The sequence below is a fragment of the Camelus dromedarius genome, unplaced genomic scaffold (genome assembly GCF_036321535.1).
Source record: "Camelus dromedarius isolate mCamDro1 unplaced genomic scaffold, mCamDro1.pat HAP1_SCAFFOLD_15, whole genome shotgun sequence".
In the NCBI taxonomy this organism is placed as follows: Eukaryota; Metazoa; Chordata; class Mammalia; order Artiodactyla; family Camelidae; genus Camelus; species Camelus dromedarius.
Genome location: NW_026989805.1, coordinates 123250 through 149748, shown reverse-complemented (window position 1 = coordinate 149748; position 26499 = coordinate 123250). Strand labels below are relative to the sequence as shown.

At 32.7% G+C, this 26499-nt stretch overlaps 1 long non-coding RNA gene across 1 annotated transcript in view; it reads left to right on the top strand.

Moving 5' to 3' along the window:
* Positions 1-3889: 3889 nt before the first annotated feature.
* LOC135320800 (uncharacterized) overlaps positions 3890-26499 on the top strand; it is a 46858-nt gene continuing 24248 nt past the window's right edge. Inside the window, exons 1-2 of the long non-coding RNA XR_010380129.1 lie at positions 3890-4816; positions 24594-24774. This is a non-coding gene — a long non-coding RNA (uncharacterized LOC135320800). The remainder of the gene's footprint in view (positions 4817-24593; positions 24775-26499) is intronic.

Below are 26499 nucleotides of genomic sequence, written 5' to 3'. Positions count from 1 at the left end.
TTTTATCTATTTATTTTCTTTTATCATTTGAGCTTTTGGTGTCCTATCTAAGACATTTCCCAGTGAAAGATCACAAATATTAACTCATGTTTTCCTCTAAGAGTTTTACAGTTTTAACACTTATGTTAAGGCCTTTAATACATTTTAGTGAGTAATTTTAATTTTGTGTATGCTATGAGGTCAGGGACCAATTGATTCTTGTTCATGCATATATCCAATTATCAAACACCATTTTTTCTCTGAGTTTTATTGAGATGTAATTGACATACAGCACTGTACAAGTTTAAGGTATACAGCATAATGATTTGGCTTACGTACATCATGCAGTGATGACCACAGTAAGTTTAGTGAACATCCATTATTTCATATAGTTACAAAATGAAAGAAAAAAAATTCCCTGGGATGAGAATGCTTAGGATGTACCCTCTGAACAGTTTTCATATATAACAGACAACAGTGTTAATTACATTAATCATGTTGTACATTACATCTCTAGTACTTATTTTATAACTGAAAGTTTGTACCTTTTGACCACATTTTTCCAATCCCCTCAAGTACTGTTTTTGAAAAGACTATTCATTCCATAATGGAATTGTCTTGCCCTCTTTATGGAAAATAAGTTGATAAACATATGGTGGTTCAGCTAGGACTCTAAATTGTACATGTCTGTCTCTTTGCTGAGTTCCCATGGTCTTGATCACTATAAATTGTAACTAAGTTTTATATCTAAGTAAATTTTGAAATAGTAATATGTGAGTCATCCAAATTTTTTCTTATTTATTTATTTTTTATTTATTGGCTATTCTGGCTCACCTACATTTCTAGATCAGTTTCAGGATCAGCTTGTCAGTTACTGCAAAATGAATTGGGTTTTTGATCGAGATCACATGGGTTGTGTAGATCAATTTTGAGAGGATTGCCACCTTAACAAATGAAATCCTCTCATCCATAAATGTGGAAAGTTTGACAATTCATTTGGGTGTCAATTGATATCTTGCTACAGTGTCCTGTGGCTTTCAGAGTAAAAATTTGACCTTTTTGTTAAATTTATTTATGATTATTTTATTTTAGATGCTGTTTTAAATTGCATTGTTCTACCTTGATTTTCATGTTATAAACATGTAATGTTTATAAATACCATTATAAATACCGTTGATTTCTGAATAATGATCTTGTATGTTGTAGCCTTGTAGAATGTGTTTATTAGAGTTAGTAGGCTTTGTTTTTAGTGGACCCCTTTATTTTTGTCACCTCTATACATGATGATATCCTTAATGGAAAGAGATATTTATAATCTTATCTGGATGCTTTTTATTTATTGTTTTTGTCTAATTCCTTCCTTACAACCTTCAATACAATATTTTTTAAAATTTTTTATTGATTTATAATCATTTTACAATGTTGTGTCAAATTCCAATGTAGGGCATAATTTTTCAGTCATGAATGAATATATATATATATTCATTGAGACATTTTTTTCTCTGTGAGCTACCATAAGATCTTGTGTATATTTCCCTGTGCTATACAGTATAATCTTGTTTATCTACTCTACAATTTTGAAATCCCGTCTAACCCTTCCCACCCTCCGCCCCCTTGGTAACCACAAGTTTGTATTCTATGTCTATGAGTCTATTTCTGTTTTGTATTTATTTTTGTTGTTGTTGTTGTTTTTGTTTTTTGTTTTTCTTTAGATTCCACATATGAGTGATGTCATATGGTATTTTTCTTTCTCTTTCTGGCTTACTTCATTTAGAATGACATTCTCCAGGTGCATCCATGTTGCTGCAAATGGCGTTATGTTGTCGGTTTTTATGGCTGAGTAGTATTCCATTGTATAAATATACCACTTCTTATTTATCCAGTCATCTGTTGATGGACATTTAGGCTGTTTCCATGTCTTGGCTGTTGTAAATAGTGCTGCTATGAACACTGGGGTGCAGGTGTCATCCTGAAGTAGGGTTCCTTCTGGATACAAGCCCAGGAGTGGGATTCCTGGGTCAAAGGGTAAGTCTATTCCTAGTCTTTTGAGGAATCTCCATACTGTTTTCCACAGTGGCTGCACCAAACTGCATTCCCACCAGCAGTGTAGGAGGGTTCCCCTTTCTCCACAGCCTCTCCAGCATTTGTCATTTGTGGATTTTTGTATGATGGCCATTCTGACTGGTGTGAGGTGATACCTCATTGTAGTTTTGATTTGCATTACTCTGATAATTAGTGATATGGAGCATTTTTTTCATGTGCTTATTGATCATTTGTATGTCTTCCTTGGAGAATTGCTTGTGTAGAACTTTTGCCCATTTTTGGATTGGGTTGTTTGGTTTTTTATTAAGTCATATGAGCTGCTTATATATTCTTGAGATCAAGCCTTTGTCAGTTTCATCTGCAAAAATTTTTTCCCATTCCGTAGGTTGTCTTCTTGTTTTACTTCTGGTTTCCTTTACTGTGCAGAAGCTTGTAAGTTTCATTAGGTCCCATTTGTTTATTCTTGCTTTTATTTCTATTGCTTGAGTAGACCCTTCAAGGAGGATATTTTTAAGATGTAAAAGACTTAAACATAAGGCAAGATACAGTAAACCTCCTAGAAGAAAATTTAGGCAAAACATTATCTGACACATCTCAAAAATACAATATTGAATAGAGATGGCAAAAAAACCTTCATCCTAGTCTCCCTGGTCTTATGGGAAAAGCATTTCACCATTAAGCATCATATTAGCTGTGGGCTGTTTTGTTTGTTTGCTTTAGTAGGTGCTCATGATCAGTTTGAGGAAGTTCCTAATTTTTTCAGCATGTTTATCTTGAAAATATGTTACTTTTCTCTAGAGTTCTCTTTCATCCCTTGATTCAATCATGTGTTTTTATGTGCTTTATGTGATTATAACAGAATATTCTATTATAATTCTAATATAATTTGTTATGTTACATTGATGATTTTGAAATGTTAAACCAATCTTTTATACCTGAGATAAATCCTACTTGGTAAGGTTGTATAATCCTTTTTATATTTTACTGGGTTTAGTTTTCTAGTTTCTTTTTGTTTTTTAATTTCTAGCCTTTTCATAAGGAATATTGGTATGCAGTTTTGTTTTGTTTTGTTTTACTCTTGTGATATCTTGTTTTGGTATCAGAGTAATAATGGCCTCACACAGAGTTAGGAAGTATTTCCACTTTTTTTTTTTTTGAATAGTTCATGAAGAATTTTTAAATTATTTTAAAGTTTGATAGAATTCACCAATTAAACCATCTGGGTTTTCTTTGTGCAGATCAGCATGAACCACGTGCTGAAAAATAGTTCTCTGCGCCTAGTTGAGAAATGTTAGCAGGAAAATAATACCAACAGTAGCTGAGACATTGAATATAATTCTCTATTGCTACATAACCAATTATGCCCTAAACTTAGTTTCTTAAAACAATAAACTTTCATTGTCTCACATTTTCTATCAAGCAGATATTCAAAAACATGTTAGCTGGGAGTATGCATGGCTTTCTCCAATCAGAATATTCGGAGGATGCTTCAGTTCCTTATTGGATGCTGACAGGAGACTTTACATCATAGCCATTTGGTCCTGCTACAGGGTTGCCTGATTGTCCTCTTAACACAGCAGCTGGCTTCTCCCATAGAAAGTGACCCAAAAAAGAATGAGATGAAAATTATAGTGCCTCATGACCTAGCCTAAGAAAATAGAAATTGTTATTCCTACAGCCTTACTCACTAGAAGCTGGTCACTGAGTCTGGCCACACTCAAGGGTTGGGGAATTAGGTTCCACCCAATGGTCAAGGGATTATCAAATAATTTGAGTACATATTTTTAAACCACCACTCCTGTATTATGCACCTACTATGAGCCAGGCATATTTCTAGGCACTTTATAGTAACTTATTTACTCTGCAGAAAAAATCCTATAACTAGATGTTAAAATTACTTTAATTTTTCAAATGGGGAACTAATCCTTTGAGAATATACATTAATTTCCAAAGTCACACAGTAACATCAACATTGTTACCCCAGGCAATCTGGCACGTGAACTGATGAGTAACCATGATACTATTCAGCATCTCAAAGGTAACATCACCAAGTTTGCCTTCTCAGGCAAGAAAACTGTTAAGCCTGTCTGTGTACATGGATTGCTGCAGACGGTGGGATGTGAGAGGTCAGAGAGAGCCAGGCTATCGCTCCCTTGCTTGCAGTCACAAAGGATGACTCCGTGCACTGGTTAAAAAATCTAGACAGTTCAAGATCATCCATAATTTAATTAAGGAGGATGCTCTTATAATACTCACAGAAACTTGGTTTTCATTGGCCAGCAAAGAGGCAGACCTGAATCTGAGTCTGGCTTCAAGACTTTAGGATCTGTAGCTGAGTAAAACCGATTTGCACAAATTATTAATCATTCTCATGTTTGTCCCAGTCATTTAAGAGGCAATGAGAGATAATTTTGTCTCATTTGTAAATGAAAGAGTGTAGAAGCCAAGGTCTTCAGGACATGAAGAAAGCTGAAAAGAGTGTTTCTACATAATAGATAATTGAATTTCAAAACATATAAATCTGTGGTCAGAATATGAGCCTCTTAGAAATTTTTTTGTTTGTGGTTTGACTGTCAGCTCAGATGTGTAAAGCATTCTTCTTTGATGACAGGCTTTTTACTGAGATTTTTTTCTTTTCATTCCAAGCCTTTTGGTTGAAGAATTGAAATGAGTCTCTATTATGAAAATGAAGTGTCATAGATTTTAATCAGTGTGGATCACCTCTGGTGCTGATCTAATGAAAGGCTATGAAGAAGACAGGAAGGATAACAAAGGAGCGATCATAAAAACCCAGGTAATACTTTACGGGCTGCAGTTTAAGCTTTGAATAGTGACAATAATCTTTTGATACTTATCATTCCATATTCTGAAAGCATTTGCTTTTGCAAGAGAAGTCAAACTTGCAGCCTTGACAGGGGAAAATGGTGCATCAGTAACAAATTAGTTCTACTTATTAATCTTCATTAGGCTTTCCATAATCTATTGAATGTTATAATAATAATAATAATAATAATAATAATAATAATAATAATAATAATAACAACAACAACAGCAGCAGCAGCAGCAGCATGGTTAATAGCAAAATTTTCATATCAATGTGGAGGAAAGCACAAAATTAACAATATATTATTCATCACTAAGGACCGTATTTCATTTATACTAGAGAAAAATATTTTATTTTTTATAAAAAGGGAACAAAGAGCAGTGAGATTAATGGTTTAAAGCATGAATGTTAGAGTCACATGGAAACAGGATAAAATCTCAGTACCATAGCCTTATAATTTTGAAATTTTATAAACTGAATCAAACTGATTCCTAATAAACTACTTGTAAAATGCTTCCCTCGCAGATTTGTTGTAAGGATTAAATGATAAAAAACACAAAAACTGCTTAGAAAAGGGCCTGGTATGATATATTGGATACATGGCAACTGTGAATGCCATTGTCACTGGCCAGAAAACTTTAATGAAAATGTCACGTTTACTACCAGGTGTTATTTAAATTAACAAAAATGATGATATAATATCTTAAACAAGTAATTGTAAGATTAAAACTTATTAACTTGTGTACTTACATCTTGACACAGAGCTTTCAACACATGGTAGACAATATTATAAACAAAATATTTTTCATTCATAAATCCGGAGATAATGTCTATTTTTTTGGTTGGTTACTTTTGTTTTTCAAATATGTTTCCCATAGGATATATTAGCAAAAGCATTGTAGCAGCATGAAAATAATAGTATACCATGGCCAAGTAGAATTTACGCCTGTGATTCAATAATTGTTAAGTGTTTAGAATCTGTATCTATTTTTCAGTTTATTATTTGATCAAAAGTTAAATTAAAAAAAATCATTTCAACAGATGCCAAACATAGATTTAATACAATTAAATATTTCTTTCGATAAAAATGTTTTTTAAATAAAAATATATGTGGTGATTTATGCAATATTTATCTTGCTGCTACATCTTATATGCTTATCATTTGATTACTTGAAACTAATGGTGCTTGATACACATGCCAATGTCTCGCACTTCCCTTGAGCAGCAGTCAAAAAATTATCACTGATATTGTGTAAAGTTAGTCTGGGTGCTGTAACCAACACAGTTATATCAGGGAAATGAATGATACAAAATTTGAAATTAATAAAAATAAATCAATATTTGTCAGTGATAGAATGATTATAGCAGTCATGTGAACTATCAAAACATTATGAGAAGTGATGTGAAAAATTGTCAGTATAATTGTAAATTTGTTAAATTTCTTATATAAAAATAGAAAGGTTGTATTTACAATAGAAATTTGTTAAATATCCATATTATGAAATCTTTCAATTCTCCTACTTGTGAATCATGGAAATATGGACTGTCATACCTAAATTTTATGTGGGCAGATTCAGTATTAAAATATTCCACTACCCTAAGAAGTAAATTTACACTTATTGTGGTTCCATTTGGTGGATAACCTAATTATAAAATCCAGAATGGTTCTGAAAAAAGAGGACTATTTAGAGAAAAATAATCATAGATGAGAGAGGAGAGCAGCCTGTTATATGTATAATATAATTAAGAAAAATATATACTGGTATACATGCATGGTGAAAGAGGACAGTTAATGAAAGAGAATAGAATGCCTAGTTGGACAAACATACTGAATTTTAACATGTAATTGATCTAGCATTTCAATTTAGAGAAGGAAATATGGATTATTTAATAAAGTTTCTTGAGAGAAATTCAGAAGAAAACCAACTAGGTTGGATCAATACTGATATAAAAATATTTTCAAAAAAATCAATTATTTGTATTAAAGTACTGAAGTACATAAATTAAATTGGAATAAATACTTATTAATATTGAGATGACTAAGCAGTTTCTAAGAACACCAGAAGCTCTAAACAGACAGATTGGTATGTTTGACTCCATAAATATAAAAACAAATCTGAGAACTTTGGTTCTGGGAAATAGATATACTTTCCCCTATTCCTCCCACTAAGTTAAAAACAAAGCAAAATGCACAAAAACATGAACAGAGATTCGCTCCCAGCATGAGAGCATGAAGGGCTCTCCAGACCACGCCCTAATGTGACTGGTGAAAATTACTTACATATATATATGTTTTATACGTATAAATAATTATGTAAGAAAAATATTCAATCAATATAAAAATGTGTACATATACAAAATGTATACTTTATATATTTATATGTTTATATATGATAATATGTATCTATATATAATAGTATTTTAGTTGCTTATATAATATGTAGTAGATAAATATAAATAACAATGTTATACTTATAGAATTTATATTTACATATACAAAAAAATTATATGTAACAATTATATAAATAACAAGTTTATATATATATAAATATGTAAACGTTATATGTATGTACATAACAACTATTTATAACCTCTGAAAATGCTCCAAATAGCTTACATCAAGTGAATGAATATTTACTCAAGAAAATATGTAAAAAAATTCAGTAAGAAAAGCAAGAGACTATAGTGTTTGTACTAAGCTTTGCAAAGCAGAAATTCCACTCCAGACTGGGATAGCTAAGAACACAGGTCTCTCCCTCTCTCCCTAGCTCCCTGTCAGAGGGTTATCTTCCCAGAAAGAAATTTCTGGTTCAGAATTTATCATCCTCAACCCAGCTACCTGCTGCCTAGGCTTATTCTGAGTGAGTAAAATTGAGAGTCAGGGGCTACTTCTATGTAGGAACCTTTGTTTAACAGAGGCTCTGTCTTTGACATGAAACCACTGAGACTCCACTTTTGCTCTGACTTGTAAACTAGTGTTCCTACACTAAGCAAAGCAATCTGTCCAGCAAGAATTATGGCTTCTGCTTCTCTCCATCAAGTGTTCAGTTCCTAGATCAAGGGTGTTACTCCAAGAGAAGCATCCCATTGTGCCCACCCCCAGAACCTTGGCCTGCAAATTTGCACTGAGAGAGAAGCAAGCAATAAAATACTATGTAGCTCCTAATCTCTTTGCAAAGGAATTGAGTTCATTAACAAAAGAGCATGAAGAAACTAATGTCTGAGGGTGCTCTCAAAAACTGTGAAGACTGTGGTAATGGATAGCAATTGGGACATTTGTAGGTTCAGTGAACTGCTAAACTGTACATGTTAAATACATGTTACATTGTTAAGTTGGTTAGTTTACTGAAGAGAGCTGGAGAGAGGAGAGGGTAAAAAATATACTAGACACATAAAAAACAAAATTTTAAATGGCATATATAAATTCAACTATGTTAATTGTATCATTATATGTGAATGGATTAAACAGTCCAACAAAAGGCTGAAATGTTTAAAATGGAGGAAAACAAAATCCAAGAATATACTGTCTAGAGGAGTCATGCTTTATATTCAAAGATACAAATAGTTTAAAATTAATAGGATGAAAACTTTTTTTATGCAAGCAGCAATCACAATAAAACTGGAGTGGCTATACTGATATCAGACAAAAAGCTTTAAGACAAAAAAAGATAAAGAGACTTATTTTATAAAGATAAAATGGTAAACCATTAGAAAGCTATAACAATTATATACATATATGCTCCTAACAATAATACCAACATACATGAAAGAAATGAATGGAGAAATACAAAATTCAACAATAATTATATGAGATGTTAATAACCCACATTCAACAATGTATATATGCTAAACAGATGATTCAACATGGAGATAGGAGACTTGCACAATACTATAAACCAGCTATAACCAGCAGACATTTATAGCACATACCATCCAGTAATGACAGGGTATATATAGTCTACTAAAGTGAGCCTAGAACATTCTCCAGAAGACATAAGAAGCCACAAAACAAACTTCAAGAAAATTTAAATGATGGAAATAATATGCAGTATATTCTCTGACCGCAGCGGTGTGAAGTTGGAAAGCAATAACAAGGGAAAAAGTGGGAACTGACAAATATGTGGAAATTGAATATGCTCCTAATTAACAAATGAATCAAAGATGATGTAAAGGGGGAAATCATAAAATAATTTGAAATAAATTTTGAAACTTTGAAAATCAAAGCACAACATAAAGCATATGAGGTAAAACTAATGCAGCACATAGAGTAAAATTTATGCTGTGAATGCCTATATTAAAAAGGAAAATAGATTTCTAATAAAAACTTAACCTTCCACCTTAAGAGACTGGAAAAATGAAAAGCAAACTAAAGCACTCAACCTAAAGCAAGAAGGTGAAATGAAATAGTATACATCAGTACTAAATAATAAAAATAAAAAAAATAACAGAATAATATAAAAAATAACTGAAACTGAAAATTGTTTCTTTGAAAAAAGTCAGTAAGCTTGATACAATTTTATGTAGATTTCCCAAGAAAAATGAAAGAAGTCTCTAAAACTAGGTCAGACAGAAAAGAGGAAACATTATTATGGTCCTTACAGAAATAACAAGGATTATACAAGAATATATGAAAAATTGTATGCCAGTAAATTTCTCAGGTAAAATGGACCTATTCCTTGAAAGATACAAACTACCAAAAACACTTAAAGAAATAGACAAAGGGAATGGATTTGTAACATGTGAAGAGATTAAAATAGTAATAAAATTATATTTATTCATATATTTATTTACTATTAGTAATAGTAAAACAATAATTTAAATATTACCCACAAAGCAAAGCCTAGGCCCAGACTTGCTAAATTCTATCAAACTTATAAATAAACATGAATACCAATTTCACAAACTTTTTCAAAACATAAGAGAGAATGTTTTCCAAATTGTTGTATAAAGTGAATTTTACTCTGATATGAAAACTAATAAAGACATCCCAAGAGGGGGAATAAAAAACTACAGACAAATATATTTTATGAATATGGTGCAAATATCTTCAACAAAATATTTAAAAACTAAATCTGGCAGCATGCTAAAAAAATTAGATACAAGTAAGATTTATTCCAAAGATGTGAGGTTGGTTGAATATCCAGAAATCAATTAATGTACTGTGTCACGTCAATAGAATAAACAAAAATTACATGATCATACAGTAGATGCAGAAAGAGCATTTGACAAAATCCAGCACTCATTCATGATAAAAGCTTTCAAAAACTAGATGGAAAATTCCTCAACTTAATAGAGAGAACCTATGAATAACCCAGAGCTAACATTATACTTGATGATAAAATACTGGATACTTTCCCCCTAAGATCAGGAACAGAGCAAGAATGTCAGTTCTCACCTTTTCTATTTAACATTGTACTGGAAATTCTAGTCAGTGCAGTTCCCAAGAAAAATAAAGAAAAGGCCTCCAGCTAGTGTTATACTTAACAGGGAAAGACTGAATGTTGCCTCCTGTAACTGGGAACAAGCCAAGGATGACTGTTCTCTTACTCACCAACCTGCTGGGAGTTCTAGCCAGTGCAAAAACTCAAGAAAAGGAAATAAATGGCATACAAATTTAAAATAATAAAATTGTCACTATTTGCAGATGATATAATTATGTGTATACAAAATCTCAAGAAATCAAAAAATTTTTAAAATATTCTTAAAAATAATGAGTTGACAAAGTTTTTAGGGTACAAGATTAACATGTAAAATCATTTTATTTTTATATAATAATGAGGGACACATGGACACTGAATTCTAAAATATATTACCATTTACAGTCACTCAAAAAATGAAATTACTAGGTATAAATCTAACAAAGAATGTGCAAATCTTGAATGCTGAAAACTACAAAACACAGATCAAAGAATTCAAGGAATGAACATGTGGCCCAAAGCCAAAATATCACTGCTATAACCTCTAGTACATGTACATGTACGTGAAGGGATGAAGTTTATTTGCTGTCTGATTTTTTTTAACTCACTGCATATGTTAGATAAAATCACAAAGTGAAGACTTGCACATATAATAGTTTAGATGTTCCTCCAGATGGAATTGTTGACTAAGTTTTATAGTCTACTACTCAACACTGTCAGGGGGTAGCAGTGGGCTGCTGTTTATCAGTATACTTCACGCTGCACCCTGACAGGCAGAGTGGAGGCACTGACAGCCACGAGATGGCAGAGCAACTCTCTGCTTGGTTGGTCCCTTTGGTGACCCAGTAGGAAGAAAATCCCATGGGAGTTAGGATGCTGGGATTCTAGAACTCATCTTAGTAAATCTGGAGAACAGTTGAATGAATTGCCATCTCTGGGTCCATTCTCAATGTTACAAAGACCGAGACAGTGTTTGCATTTTCTTCTGAATCCCATTCCATTATGTTACATGAGCATTTCAAAAGCCACAGAACCCTCCTAAAGCATCCGGTTCACACTAAGACTCTTAACATACCTAACAGCACTAGTAATAAATACTGTTACCTGAAACATTACATATTATGATGTCAAATCATAAAAAAAGAAATCAAGGAAGATTGAAACAAAAGGAGAGATATAACATTCATGTATTAAAGACATAACATAGGAAAAATGTCAATTTACCTGAAAGTCACGAAAATATTTTGACAAAATTGGATTCATAAACCCACAATATTTTTATAAATTATTAAATATTATTCTAAAAGTTACATAAGAAGGCAATAATTGTAACATTAATTTTCACACCGTATGTGAAAGTTGTTAGAATTAACTATCATGGAAAATTCGACAATGGTCAGCTTTGTCCATGGTACCTACAAAATACCCCCAACTTGATGTTCCAGAACTTTAATTTGAAAGGGATGTCCATCTATGTCCACGTGGTAGAGTTTGAAATAGAGACCCAGCCAGGAGTGTTGAGAAGTAACAACAGATTTAGAAGAATAGAAACACAGGAAATAATGTTGAAGTCATTTGAATGTCCTTTTATTTATTACCATGTATTTCTGATTAGAAAGATTTAGAACTTTATTATAAATCAGAAATTATGACAAACGGTAAACACATTCTCATGAAAGCTATAACATAAGCCACTTTAGGGAAAAGAGAAAGCCATTAGCCAGTAATAAGACATTTGACATAATTATATACAAGTATAAATGAAAGATCTAATGATGTATTTTATAGCTACTGTAGTACATTCACCTCCTGGGCTTAACTTCAACAGGGATGAATTATTTTACATGCAAACTAGCTTACATCTACATGGTTGGTGTAGAAATGAAAATCAATAAATCTTTTCTAATGATCTCAAATAAGCAGTGACTCCAGAAGTATTCCCTGACTAGGGAACCATTTGAAAATAGCATGCAATAAGCAAAACTGAAATGACACTAGAAGATGTACCGTCATTCACCCGTTGCCACTTAGCTCCAAAGAAAGTATGTAGTAAAACAAAATTCCTCTGGTGTCTTTCTTCAGTTAAATCACTTTTCTAAAATGTAAGACCTCAAACAGGAATCATTTAAAAAATATGAACTATGTTAACATTGATATGTGACTATTCTAGGATTCATATTAGAGGAATTTCCCTGTCCTATCTTCCACTATTTATATATTTTTCTTTCTGTTGCAGAACTAAGTTGGTAAATCCTATACAGTGTATTGGAGTCCATCTGATATGAACGTATCGAGCTTTTTTCTAAACTTACAATTACTGGTGGGGGGTGAGGGGAAGGAGTTTGGAAGGGGTAAACTGGGAGTTTGAGATTTGCAGATACTAACTACTATATATATAATAGGTAAACAACAAGTTTATACTATATAGCACGGGGAAATGTATTCAATATCTTGTAGTAACCTATAATGAAAAAGAATAGGAAAACAAATATGTGTATGTATATGTGTGACTGAACTATTATGCTGTACACCAGAAATTGACACAACATTGTAAACTGACTATATTTTGATTTTAAAAAAAATTTATTGATAGAGTTAACGTATGACTCTATCACAACAACATTAAGAAGCAAATTTTAGCCAAATTATGGAGTAAACATTGCAAGAATTATATATGCAATTTTAAACTACAATAAAACTTTAATATATGTGTAAATGAATATTCATACACATATATACACACACAGATCCATATATAAACTGTAGTATATAGTATAAGGACTATGCTATTATTTTTAAAAGTAGGCTAAAACTGATTTAAAATTATATTTCAAGCACCAAGAACAATGCAAAACAAGACACCCTTGTCTAAAATCTCATCAAGATTCAATTAAAAAATATATACTCTAATTAGACATATTTATGACTAAGAGATAACTAATCTCAAAACTTTAATAAATTTTCTACTAATGAGATCACAGTTTATTATTTACCATCAGTTACTAGCTATTTTAACACAAACAAAAGATTGGAAGGACCAAATATTTTGGTTGACATTATTTGCATTTTTAAGTCTAACTCAATTATTTAGAATTTATGAAAATATATAAACTTCACAGAATATATAAAATATTGTTATATTCTAATATATAAAATTGTAATCACTCCTTTTAAAATATTAAAATAAGTGAAAAATCACTGATGAAAAATTTAAAATGGTGATACAATATTTAAGATAGCATATACCATAGCAGAATTCAATATAATATCAAAATGTGAGTGCATGTTGTGTTCTTTATTAAATTATTTTTATACTCTCCATCATTTATTCAAATTTAACTGAAAAACTAAAGAATGACAAATGGCAACAATTCTTGGCAGAATTAACCAATTCAATATGGAGACTCAAATAATGAAAATTGTCAAACTCATGATTTGCTTATGAGATAATGACAAAAAAAACCATGTGGAAAATTTTGGTCAAAGGGATATTTATTTTGTATGTGTAAGCCTATTTTGTAGTGCTATTTTGTTTTAAACTTGAACTTTATTTACTTTATTCAGTGCATATTTATTTACGAAGAATTATTTGGCTGCCAACATATATATGTATATATACACTTATAAATTATTACTTGCTATATATGAAAAAACGTGTAAGAATAGATGAGATTTTACCAGTTTCTTTATAGTTTTCATTCTCAGATTCTGTTGCATGAGTCAGAACTACTAGTTTTATCCTCAAACATATTTATATTGTTTATATTATTTACATTTACAGTTTTTAAATATTCATATTCAAAAAAATTTTAAAACACTAAAATTATAAAATAATATAAAAAATGTAGAATGTAGAATTGTAATTTAGAGTTGTTAGGATCACAATCATGGTTTCCAAACTGCAACAAAAGGTACTATGTTCTGTTTCATCTTTTCTAATATGAAGCCAATAATACCTATTTCATAGTTATTCAAAAATTAAACATACATATTGGCTATTTATAAGGATCATATTAAGTGATCAAAAATATTAGTTCTTTTAGATTTTACTGTTTCCGAGTCCAAACTCGTTCTGCTCGCCACACGACAGGCCAGTAAACCGGGAGACAAGGTGTTGGGACAAGGAATAGTGACTGTATTCAGAAAGCCACCGACCAGGAGGATGGTAGACCAATGTCTTAGAGAATCATCCTGCTCTAGTCAGAATACAGAAAACAAGGGAGAGGGTCTGGTTGGTTGTTGCAAACTCCTTGCTGCAGGCATTCTTTGTTCTTGCAGCCCTCCTGGTGGGCCAGGTCATGGTGTCCCTATAAGCTTCCAACAAAACAAAGGTTGTTCTCTATTTTGCAACTTGCCATCTCTACTTAAGTGCAGAAGTGCTAACATCCTTAAAGGTCAGAGCCCCGAGGACAGGCTCTCCTGTATGTTTCAGGCTCAAGGCGACATTGTTTTACAAAAGGTGCAGAGCTGGCAAGACTAAGCCTAGAAAACAGGGTGCAGTGGTTAAAACTAAAGGAACAGATCCAACATAGAGTCAGATTTGTCTCCTCTATTATATTATTTCAATTTAATTTTAAAAAAATGAATGATAAAACATAAAATAGAAAATGATTAAAATAGGGCAGAGTAAATTCCAAAACTAATAAAACTCACATTTGAATATTGTATGGAAAACACTAAAATACAACAGCGTTTTTCATTACATGTAGATAAATATGATTAACTTTCTACAAACTTGTCTACATTGTTCAAACTTCCTCTAACGAGTAACGTGGCATTGTTAAAGTTGAAATGTATTTATTTTACTTAAACACACTATAATCTGAAGAAAAACCTAGCAAATGAATGAGAAACAAAAGGAAATGGAAGTGTGGAGGAAAGATCTAGGAATAATCTTTGAGATAATTCTCAGACTGGCCTGGAATTACCTGCATGTGCTGTAAACTGAGTGCATTGTCATTTGTGGAAATTACCATAAACATCATATTATAAAAGACTAAAGAAGATATATAAAGTTAAATCAATTAAGAAATTAGGATTTTTTAAAATAAGAATAGGTACATAAACAGATAGATGTGAGGGAATAGATTTTAAGATTAAGTTTAGATGGATAAGTACCAATAATTAATTCCAGGTAGCAAAGGAATAAGAAATATCGAGACTTTTTAGCTATTTTTAGTATTTGAATAAAGTAAAATTCACTGTTAAAAGTCCAGCAAAGATTTTCTGCTTAGCTTATTCAAAATAATATATTGCATGCTATGATCTTCCCAAATCAAAAAGCCTTTATACAGACAGCCTTTAAAAATAATAGAGTGAGAAAACACAAAAAAACAATGGAGGCTGCTTGAACATCTTGCACTTCCTTCTGAGAAGTGACTGCCATAATGTTAGACCCATCCACCCCACATCACACGACTCACCTGCTTTACTATCTTTCAGTTCTTAGCACGAACACACTTCCTTGACATGTCTTCCCCACCCTCCAAGATTAAATTAGGACCTCCGTGAATATTTTTTGTTTATCGGTTCATTTGTCTACGTGCATCACTATGAGCTTTTTGCACATTGCTTTTCTACCACTCATCACACTCTGGATTTGCGTCAGTGCTCCCACTGCACTGTAGACCTGAGGGCATCACCTTAACCTCTCTCACATCTGGTCCTCTGTATGTCATGTAATTCCTGGAGCATAATAGGTGAGCCATTGCATGTATTTGATGAATGCATAAATGAAATCATTGTATTTCTCTGTGACTAATTGTTTTGGGCATAATTTTATGAGCTTCTTTAACATTTGCATATCTTCTTTGGTGCAGTATCTGTTTAGATAGTTTGACCACTACTACTGAGCTGTTGGCTTTCTTTTAATTGAGGGTTTTTTTTTTAATTGAAGTACCATCAATTATAATATGTCAAATGTGTACAGCAATGTCCCAGTCATGCATGTACATACATATATTCATTTTCATATTCTCTTTTAATTGAGTTTTGAGAGTTTTTATTCTGGATACTAGTGTGTTATCAGTTACATAATTTGCAAATATTCGGCCACTCTGAGGTTTGTCTTTTTACTTTTCTATGAGTGTCTTTACAAAGAGCACAGATTCCTAATTTTGAGAAGTCCAATATACTTTTTTTTAATATTAATTAAATACCATTAATATTGTTCTGGTGCCTTACCTAAGGAATATTTGCTTAATTCAAGATCGTAAATATTTCATTCTATGTTTTCTTATAGAAACTTTATGATTTAAGTTTTACATTTAGCTTATAATGCTAAATGTCATTTTTAGTTTTTTTCCCCCATATATTGTGAGGTCGCATAGATGTCCAATTCTTCCAGAACCGTTTGTCGACAAGCCGTTCTCTACTTTCTCCCCTGAATTGCCTTTACACATTTGTGGCTAATCAGCAGAAAATACCCATCTCTGGATCCATTCCTGTATTCTGTGTTCTGTCCCACTGATCTGTATTATCTACCTTCTCGCCAATACCATGCTGCCTTGATTCCTACAGCTTTATCATAAGTCTTAAAGTCAGAGTCTGTCCTCTGACTGTTTTCCTCCTTCGCTCTAGTGTTGGCTGCGTGGGATCCGTTGTATTTTATAAACTTCAGATTCAGTTTATTGACATCCACAAGGTGACTTCCTGGGGTTTTGATTGCTTTGTGTTACATCTATGTATCAGGTTGGGGAAAACTGAAATCTTGGCAATAATGTGTCTTTCTGTGCATAGAACTTAGAGCATCTCTCCTTTCGTTTAGACCTTCTTTGATTTCTTACATCAGAGTTTTATGATTTTCCTCATATTGATCTCATACATATTTTGTTAGTTTTATGCCAAAGTATTTCATATTTTGGTACTAATGTAAACGATATTTTGCCTTTAACTTTAAATGATGATTTTTTATTGCTGGTATATAAAAAAGCAATTAACTTTTGTGTATTAAACTCATATCCTGCAACCTTGCTCTAATTGCTTATTAGTTCCCAGGAATGTTTTTTGTTGGTGGTGATTCTTTAGAATTTTCTACATAGACAGTAGTGTCATCTGTGAACAAAGGCCATTTTATTTCTTCTTTCCCAGTCTGTCTGTTATTTTATTTTAATGTCTGATGCATTATCTAAAACGTTTAGTACAATGTCAAACATTATGTGTGAAAGCACGTATCCTTGCCTTTTTCCTGATCTTATAGGGGAACCATCTAGTTTCTCATATTAAATGCAACTGCCAGCTGTCATGTGTTTTATAGCTGTCCTTTCTGAAGCTGAGGGACTTTCCTCTATTCCCGATTTGCTAAGAGTTTTTATTATGTTTGGTGTTGGGCTTTCTCAAGTGCTATTTTTTGCATTTATGGATATGGTCATGTGATTTTTCTTCTTTGGGCTGTTGATGATGGATAAGAGAGAGTAATTTCTGAAAGTTAGACCAATCTTGCACACCTAGAATAAATCCCACCTGCTTGTGATTTATACTGATTATACATCATTGGATTCTATTTGCTCTTAATTTGTTAAGGATTTTTACATCTATTTTGATGAATGATACTCATCTGCACTTTTCCTTTTTTGTGATATCTCTGTCCAGTTTTGGTATTAGGGTAATACTGGCTCCTGAAGTGAGTTAGGAAGTATTCCCTCTGCCTCTGTGTTCTAGAAGAGATTGTACAGAATTAGAACAATTTCTTCTTTAAATGTTTGCTAGAATTCACCAGTGAGCACATCTGCACCTGATACTTTGCTATTTTAAAAGCATATTTAGTATTAATTCCACTTATTTAGTCAGCATGAGCCTCTGCAGTTTATTCTGCCTGTGTAAGTTTTGGTAGCTGTGTCTTTAAAGAAATTGGTCCATTTCATCTGTGCTATTAAACCTGTGGGCACGGAGTTCATCATATTACTTTATTATCCTTTCCACGTTCACAGGATCAGGAGTGATGGCTCCTCTTTTATTTTTGTTACTTGTAATTTGTGCCTTCTCTCTTTTCCCTTTTGTATCCTTTTCAGTTGATTTGTCTTTTCGTGCTTCTTTGAGTTGCCATTTATGTCATATTTTATTTGTTTCAAATACCGGCCATTCTGAAAATTTCCTTAATAAGTGCTGGATGTTTCCATATTGTGTTTAATGTGCTTGAGGTTTATTCTGTGATGAGGTTAAGTTACTTGAAAACAGTTTGCTCTTTGGGGTGTTGACTTTTAAACTGTTGTTATGTGGGATTATCATTGTGTTTAGACTAGACGTTATTTTTCGCCACTGCTGACTACCCTTACAGATGAGGTTTTCCTTCCTGGATTGTGGGACCAAGCACTAACATCTTTCCTCTGTGAACTCTGATGATTTTGTTAGTCCCTTTCAGGGGTCATTTCCCAGGCTTCTTATGGCTTCCTTATACTATTCATGTATCGGTCAGTACTCAGCTGAATAAACAAGGAGAAACTTCTGTAGGTTTCCAGAGTTTTCTCCAGAATTCTGCCCTGTAAACTCTAAGTGCCTGAGGTTCTCAGCCTCTGATCTGTGTCTTCACTTCACCGGGTCTGCATGGCTTCGCTTTGATTCCCTTTCCTTTTATGTTGACCTGGAAACTCTCTCTAGACAGTTCATAGTTACAAGCTCATTTTTGCTCTGTATCTTTGGGATTAAACTGATATCCGATGTCTTGTCATTTTTATTTGATACTTTTTTTTTCTTTTCCTAGGCATTCCAAATGGGAAAATGAATCTGTTTTCTATTTCTCCTTCTTGGCAGAGAACAGGTATCAGTAATAGGAATCAATTACCTTGCTTGTGAAATTTCACTCTAACACGTTTAGCTTATGAGGAGATTGAATTGGTTCGTGAAATCCAAAAAGGAATTGAACACAGCTTCAGGTCAGGACATACATTCTCCTGGACATCAGGAACCCTTCAGCTGTAAACAGTTATCTCCGCTTTTTCCAATTTCTGCTTCTCATTCTCTCTCATTGGGGGCCATGTTGTCTTCTCACTGTGGACAATTTGGCCACAGAGAACCCTGTAATTTATCTCTATATCTGTTATATGTAATAAGGAAATGTTTTGATGCATTCTGTGGAGACACATTTGGCCCCTCCTGATTTACTTTTCCACACTGAACTTCTTTAACTGTAGCTGGGAAGACCTTGTGGGGCATCACTGTCTGGGGAAGTAGGGGTGGATAGGTAGAGAGATCGCCATTAGGAAAAAAGGTTGCTGTTCAAACAGTCCTATAGCTGCTACGAAAATCTTAATAGTGTCACACCAGTAGTCATTTAGGAAGAATACGGCAATATTATTCCCATTGGTATATGGTGAAATTTTAATTTTTCCAGTTTTCCAGGAAAATAAGATATCTAATGGATCATGTGTTGATTATTCAATTTTGTATCATTTGGTCAAAATTAAGCATGACTTTTATAAAGCAGATATCTCTCTGAAGTACAATAATGTCTTAGGGACTCCAGTTTAAAGTCTCTTGGACCCAAACCATTTCAACACTCAGAGAAGTTTACCATCAATATTACAGTCTTTCTGATGTTTTTTCTTTATAGTTTTTCTTTGTACACCTTACAACTTGGCATTGTCACTTTTAATTTCCACCATCCATACCTGTAAACCTTATTTTTCTTTTGTTATTTTCTAAGACACAGAAGTCCAAATAACACATACTTGGATTGTGACAAAGTGACAACTCTCTAGCAGTACTCTGGAATACTCCAACATTACTTAGATTAATGTAGACCTAGGGACTAAAGATTTGTGGGAAAAAACAAAAAAACAAACTTGAAAATCACTGCTAGTGTCAGAGACATTGCAAGAACTTTTATCCCAGTGTCATGTTTGGAAGTCAGTGATGTGTTTCTTTTTCTTCATCTGATAGGGATAGAGAGCTGACTATCAAATGAGTCAATCACTAAATCAGAGAGGAGAGTTTTTGATGGAGGAAAGGTGATGATTATCACTTTTTCAAAGTGAGCAATTTACTATATTCTTGGCTACATTTCATTCAACTGTATGCAAGAAATTCAGCCCCACCACCCTTCTAAAAAATCTTTCTGAAAAACTGAGCGTTTAGTGTTACATTTTGAAAGATACTTTGAAAAGTAAGATGACTGCAAATTTTCACTATTATTTTTTTAGAAGTTAATTTTTTATGTGATCGGATAATGGGTATCTCAGATGTAGTAATGTATCTTTTGTGTGTGTGTATATAAATACACACAAACACAAGGCTTAGGCACTATGAGTAGTATGAAGAAGTGGAAGATGATGTTTTTCTTGTACAATCATGACTAATTTAATGCACACCACATTTACCATTCATGGGAGGACCTGTTGGTTGATGAGTTTAGATTAAGCTGGATGAAGACAGAGAAATTAAGCTGGAACCAGACAGAGAAAGAGGTTTGACATAATGCTTAATTCTTACATTTAAGCTTTGAATCCACTGAGAACTATAGCAAGATTTATGGAGAGATGTAGTATAATTTATAGGATATTATTTCCTCTTAATTAAGGATAAAACACTACTAAATAAAATAATTAATTTTGATCCAGAATGAAAATGCTTTTGCATGTTGATCTCTCTCATGTTATACATTACTGAGTCAATGACTCCCTATTTCTTTGTATTTCTTACTCAAATTAATAAAAAAAAAAGAGAGATAACAAATGAAAATGGAGTTAGGAGAAACTGAGGCCCCCATAACATTTTACAATTAAATATGAATTTTTTTACTGCTGTGTATTTTGCCAGTTACTCAAGTGCCACTTTGTTTATTTTGTCCTTCAACAACTGAAGGGAATGCGGAAGTTTGTTGTTATTTATGCAATCATTTGTTTATTGCCTTTTTAATGGCACTCACTGAGTTTGATTAAACTTTTATCCAACTTCATTTTGCAGTATGTGGAGTTTAATTATCAAAAGGCAAGTTATACCATTTTGTTGTCCTTGTTTTGAAAAGTTGAGAGATACTGTGGGAAGGTCTTCTGAGTTTCTGCTCATTCTGGCTAGCTTTATAAATTCAGTTTTGATTATTAAATTGTATTGTGGTTCCTACTGTTGGAAAACCTCTGAATAGCCGTAGGCCAGATGTTGTTGCCTGATTAGATACTGAGATATTTGAATCCCCAGCTGCAGCATTATAAACCTGCTCTTTTAATACTTGACTCTAAGTTTTCCATCTGCTTTCAGCATCTGGTCAGTTCTGTCTAGGTTGTCATTTTATTGCATTTCTTCTTTGTTGCCCCACAAATAAATGAAATTTCTCCATCCTTATGACCAAGTCAGATATGCCATTTTTAAATAGTGAAACATACATTACTTAAGTAATGATTGTCATAATACTCTTATTAATATACAGTTTTCATTTTTTTAACACATCTATGATACATAATGTAGACTAATATGTTACATTTAATATGACAATATTCACTAAGGAAAAGTTAATTTATCAGACTAAGCTGGGGATCCATCTCACTCTTTTTTGAAGGGATGTGTTAATAAAATAACCATGCTAAAATGTTCTTTCACATTTGTCATATTACTGAGGAATGGATTAGAGAACAGAGTTAGAATATATTTCATAATTGGTGTTTAAAATCTTTTCAAATAGGAACAACATACAATTACTAATATTTGAGACCAGATGTGTAAGGACTAAGTCATAGATGGCATTACTGGGGCCCTGTGTGCAGCCACCCTGTCAGTAATCATTCTTTTCCATCATCTCCTCCACATCTGAAGATGTTCGCATTCATACCACGCCACTGGTCTGTCTCTTTAGTCAAATACTACTGCATCTCATTCACAAAAACATCGATCTTAATTATTTCATTTGAAGTTTTACTTAACCAATTGGGTTAAAACTCAATTTAGAGATGATAGCTCTACTTATATATATATATATATATACTTCACAAAATTATATACAGTTTTGATGATTTAAAGAACAGACAGCAAGTGTGAAGGACTGAGAAAGAGATCATCCACATTATATAGAGTGAGCAACCCAGACGTTGTGAGGATGGTGGACTTTAACATCCAAATAGTTGAGTAAATAAGCCAAAACATTATTATTATTATATTATTATTATTAGGCAGTGGGGCAGAAAAACTCAGTTTACAGACATAGAATAAAGTCTAAATTCATTTATTCAAAATATTTATTCTGTGCCCACTACATACATGCCCATCACACTTTGATGTCCTTATGCACACCAGAAAACCAAAGAAGCTAACAAATACAGCTGCTTACACATAGTTTATATTCAAATGGAGGCTGGAAGACAATTTTTCTAAACTGCACATCACCTAAAGATCATGCTATGAAGCATAGGGATTTTATAAGATAGTTCCTTACAGAAGTATCAAAATAAATGCAATGTTTAATGTTTTAAAAGAACATAAATTCCTTGATTGTGTGTGAAAAACTGCTGTTTCAGGCTACAGTACTTAGGTGAACTTTGATAGAAAAAAAAAAGAACAGTAACAACAATGACAAAAAGTAGAGTTGATAAAGAAAGAAAAAACATGACATTTGGGATTTGGACAATTTTCATAGATTTGCAACCAGTATATCAATAAAGTGATCACATCAGGACAGACCAGCAGATGCATCAGACTCGTGCCAACAGGTAATGGTAAATGAGATGAAGAAAAAAATTTCATCAGAGCAAAAAAATTTCTCCTAGTCATTACTTTTGAAATCTTCCTTGTGAGAAGAGGTTTAAGATTAATGCCAGAACCACTGTTTATTTAAATAGTATATTATCTATTTTTGATGGATTTATATCCTTAACCTCATTATGACATTTCAAGAACTCATACACAGTTCACTCCAGTATGTATTATTTGCATTTACAATCTAATACTTCCACAAGTTTATAATAATCCCAATTAGGGAAGCTCTCATGGTAATTAACATAACAGAAAGATATTTAATATAACTGAACCCAAGTTAACATTTTTAGCAAGTTCCTCTTATGTAGATTAATTAGACCATGTTTGGTTGTACTAGTTTTTGATGACAAAACCATTGCCAAATCTTAAATACTTTAAAGACTATCAATCAATCAATCAAGACAATTTTTATTCATTAGCTTTGCTTTTTAAAAACCAAGATAAATTACTTAATCCTAAAGTGGTATACATAAAAATAAGAAAATTGAAATTTGCCTGTCCTTCAGCAATCCAAAATGATACATTTGAGCATACTCTCAAACTACTAGTACAGATGGATTTTATTTATCCTCAGATTCTTTAATTTTTTAAATCAAAGACAGGTTTGTTCTTTCATCCATCTAGAATTTATTGATTTTAGTTACAGTGAAGACAAAAACACAAAAGCCAAATAATAATGGACTGTAATTATGAAATGATGGATTTAAGATCATGACCTGTGAATTAGGAAAGTTATTTGATTAACTGAGATACTAATCTTACTAATTTACCATTTCAGCATTATGATATTACAGTAGATAAAATAAAGATAACTATTATAATATTCAATATGGGGTAAAAGTGCAAAAACACACAAATGAACAACAAGTGAAAAACATTCGAGTAATGATAACTGAATTTTGATGTTGTTTATTGAGAATTCTTACCAGGTTTTATTTTGCTTTTAGGAAATAATACTATGTCCTAAACATTCTTCATATTAAAATTGGCCATTTAACACAAATCAGTGCTTAGAAAGCTCTAGCTACTTACTACTTACTTCAGGAATGTGTCTTTTTCCAGATACTAACTGCTATGCAGAAAATAGATGAACATCAAGGTCCTACTGTATAGCACAGGGAACTAGATTCATTACCTTGTAATAGCCTATAGTGAAAAATGATCTGAAGTGGAATATATATATATATATATATGTGAATCACTATGCTGAATACCAGGAATTAACACAACATTGTAAACTGACTATACTTCAGTAAAAAGGTTAAAAAAAAAAAGTAAATAAAAAAGAATGTGCCCTTTTAATTTTGTTTGTGAAATCCACAATAATAAAAACCTAAAACAAAGCTATATTCCACTATTTAATGATTAATACAACAAGTTAAAGATGGGATAATTTTCATCATATATTTTGCAAAAATGCACTCATATCAGTCTCTTGTATGAAAATGAATAAATTTGCAGGTACTTAAATTCTCTATTAACAGCCGTAACATTTTATCGAGGTACTGTGAAATCAGTTTGCGGATCATTTGAATAAGCTGAATGGAGAGAAAGAAGAAACAGTGCAATGTCTGATTGTGAGTTCTTTAATCTGAACTACTTCTTATTATTCCTAGGTCTAAAATTATTATGTATTTTTATTACATTTCCAGGAACTAAAGATGATTTGCAAACGTAATTGCAAAAAGAGATAATTTTAATATCAGAAGATTGCAAAGAAAACAAAAGAAGGAAGAATTTGACTGAGTGTAACTCTTCTAAGGAAAGACAACACCAGCCTGCAGGCATACACACATCTAGGACATCCTGTTGATGGTAACATTTTAATTCACGGTAAGCATTATTTTAAGTGCGATTGTTTTGATTGTTTTTGCATTCAGCTCTTGAACTTTTTACACTTAAACTAAAACTTACTTCAGTAGATGATCCATAAGAATTTTCTATATGTGGAGATATTACTTTTGACTATCGCTCTATACCCTGCATGTCCTTTGCTGAAACTGAAGTAAGAAAGGAGCTATTTCATCATCAGAGAGTTCATTCATCATCAGTGTTACTGGAGACACAAGATAGATTTCTTGTAGTTTACCAACGAATCTGCAGGGCATCTGGCCCAAGCTAGAAAGCGGTGGGACCTGCTGAGATTTGCTGAAGGCCTGTGTGGATGAGAGAGCTCATGCGATAACCAGCCTCACAGTTCGTTTAGGTCCATTTGTAAAAAAAGTAACATCTGATTGTGTGACACAGGCACACCAAGAGACTGATACTTTTGATTTAGACTTTCAGTCAAACTAAGAAATTCAAAAAGCTTGACCTTAGGTAATCTAGCTCAAGGCCTCCTGTTTACAGCAATATTTACTTGACTCTCTTTTTATAAGAAAGTCACCATTAAACAATGTTTTAAAAATCTATCTTGACAGATATAAATGTTAAAGAAAACATTTTTAAAAATATTTCACTTGATCCCCCGTGGATGCCCATATCCCAAAAGGAGAGGAGATGTCTCTTACAGTAATGAAATCATGCACCACTTCCAGAATGCCCTTCATATGTGTACTTCTGAATAGTTATTGTCAGAGAAGAGTTTTTTCTGTGCAGTTATCACTCATACCCTTGAGAAAAGCCCCAAGAAGGGTATAACTCATGGTTTACCAGGGAAAAAAGAGATACAATTATATGTGTGTGCACATTGATGTTCGCTTTCCTTGCTCAGTCCCTTGAGAGAAAACAGTAGCATCATTTTGCTGTAAGTGACTCTGTAGCCATATAAGGTCCTCATCCAAGTAGCCTTTATCCTCAATGAGCCTGTGGGGGACTTTAATTTAATGGTTTTTGGTCATAGACCCCAACTTCCTTCTTTCAGCAGTGCTTTTCTCTATATCACATCAGACTCAGTTTTTAAGTTGCCCAAATCAAAAGGACCAGAATTAGATAGACTTTGTCCATCAGAAAAAAAAAAGTGGCTTTGCAACAGATAAGTTTCAATAAAACAGCAAGTGGGCTGGGTTGGCCACAGTTGTCCTTAGATAAGGACGCTCAGGGGGTCACATGGGAAATTACCCTGGACAGTTGGGACTGTGGCTTGAGCTGAGTGCTCCCAAGAACCCTGATTCTGGAAGTGATTTTAATTTTTCCATAAATTCATTTTAAAACTTGATAAGCAAAACAAAATGGTGGTGTACGTGATTCCAGTTTCTTTCAAGAAGGCAGCAAAGGGAAGAATTGAAAGTAAGAATAATAATAGTTATTATGATAATTTATACACATAAGGCTGTAGACCGTGGTCTAAAAGGGGACAACTTAAAGATACCAGCTTCTGGGTTCTATTGATATTTTGGTGCTTTTCACATTTCAAAAAAGGGTTTAGATTTATGAAACTTTTTGCACTGATTTGTAGCTATCAGATTTACAGTGTGTCCCATGTGTCTCCTGTCACCTTACTAATTCTCTCTTCATTTGCTGTTGAATATCTTGCCCTGAATGACTTAAAGGTATAATTCAGGTTTATTCTTATAACAGCTGCATAATATCCCATTGACTATTGTACTATAACTTATG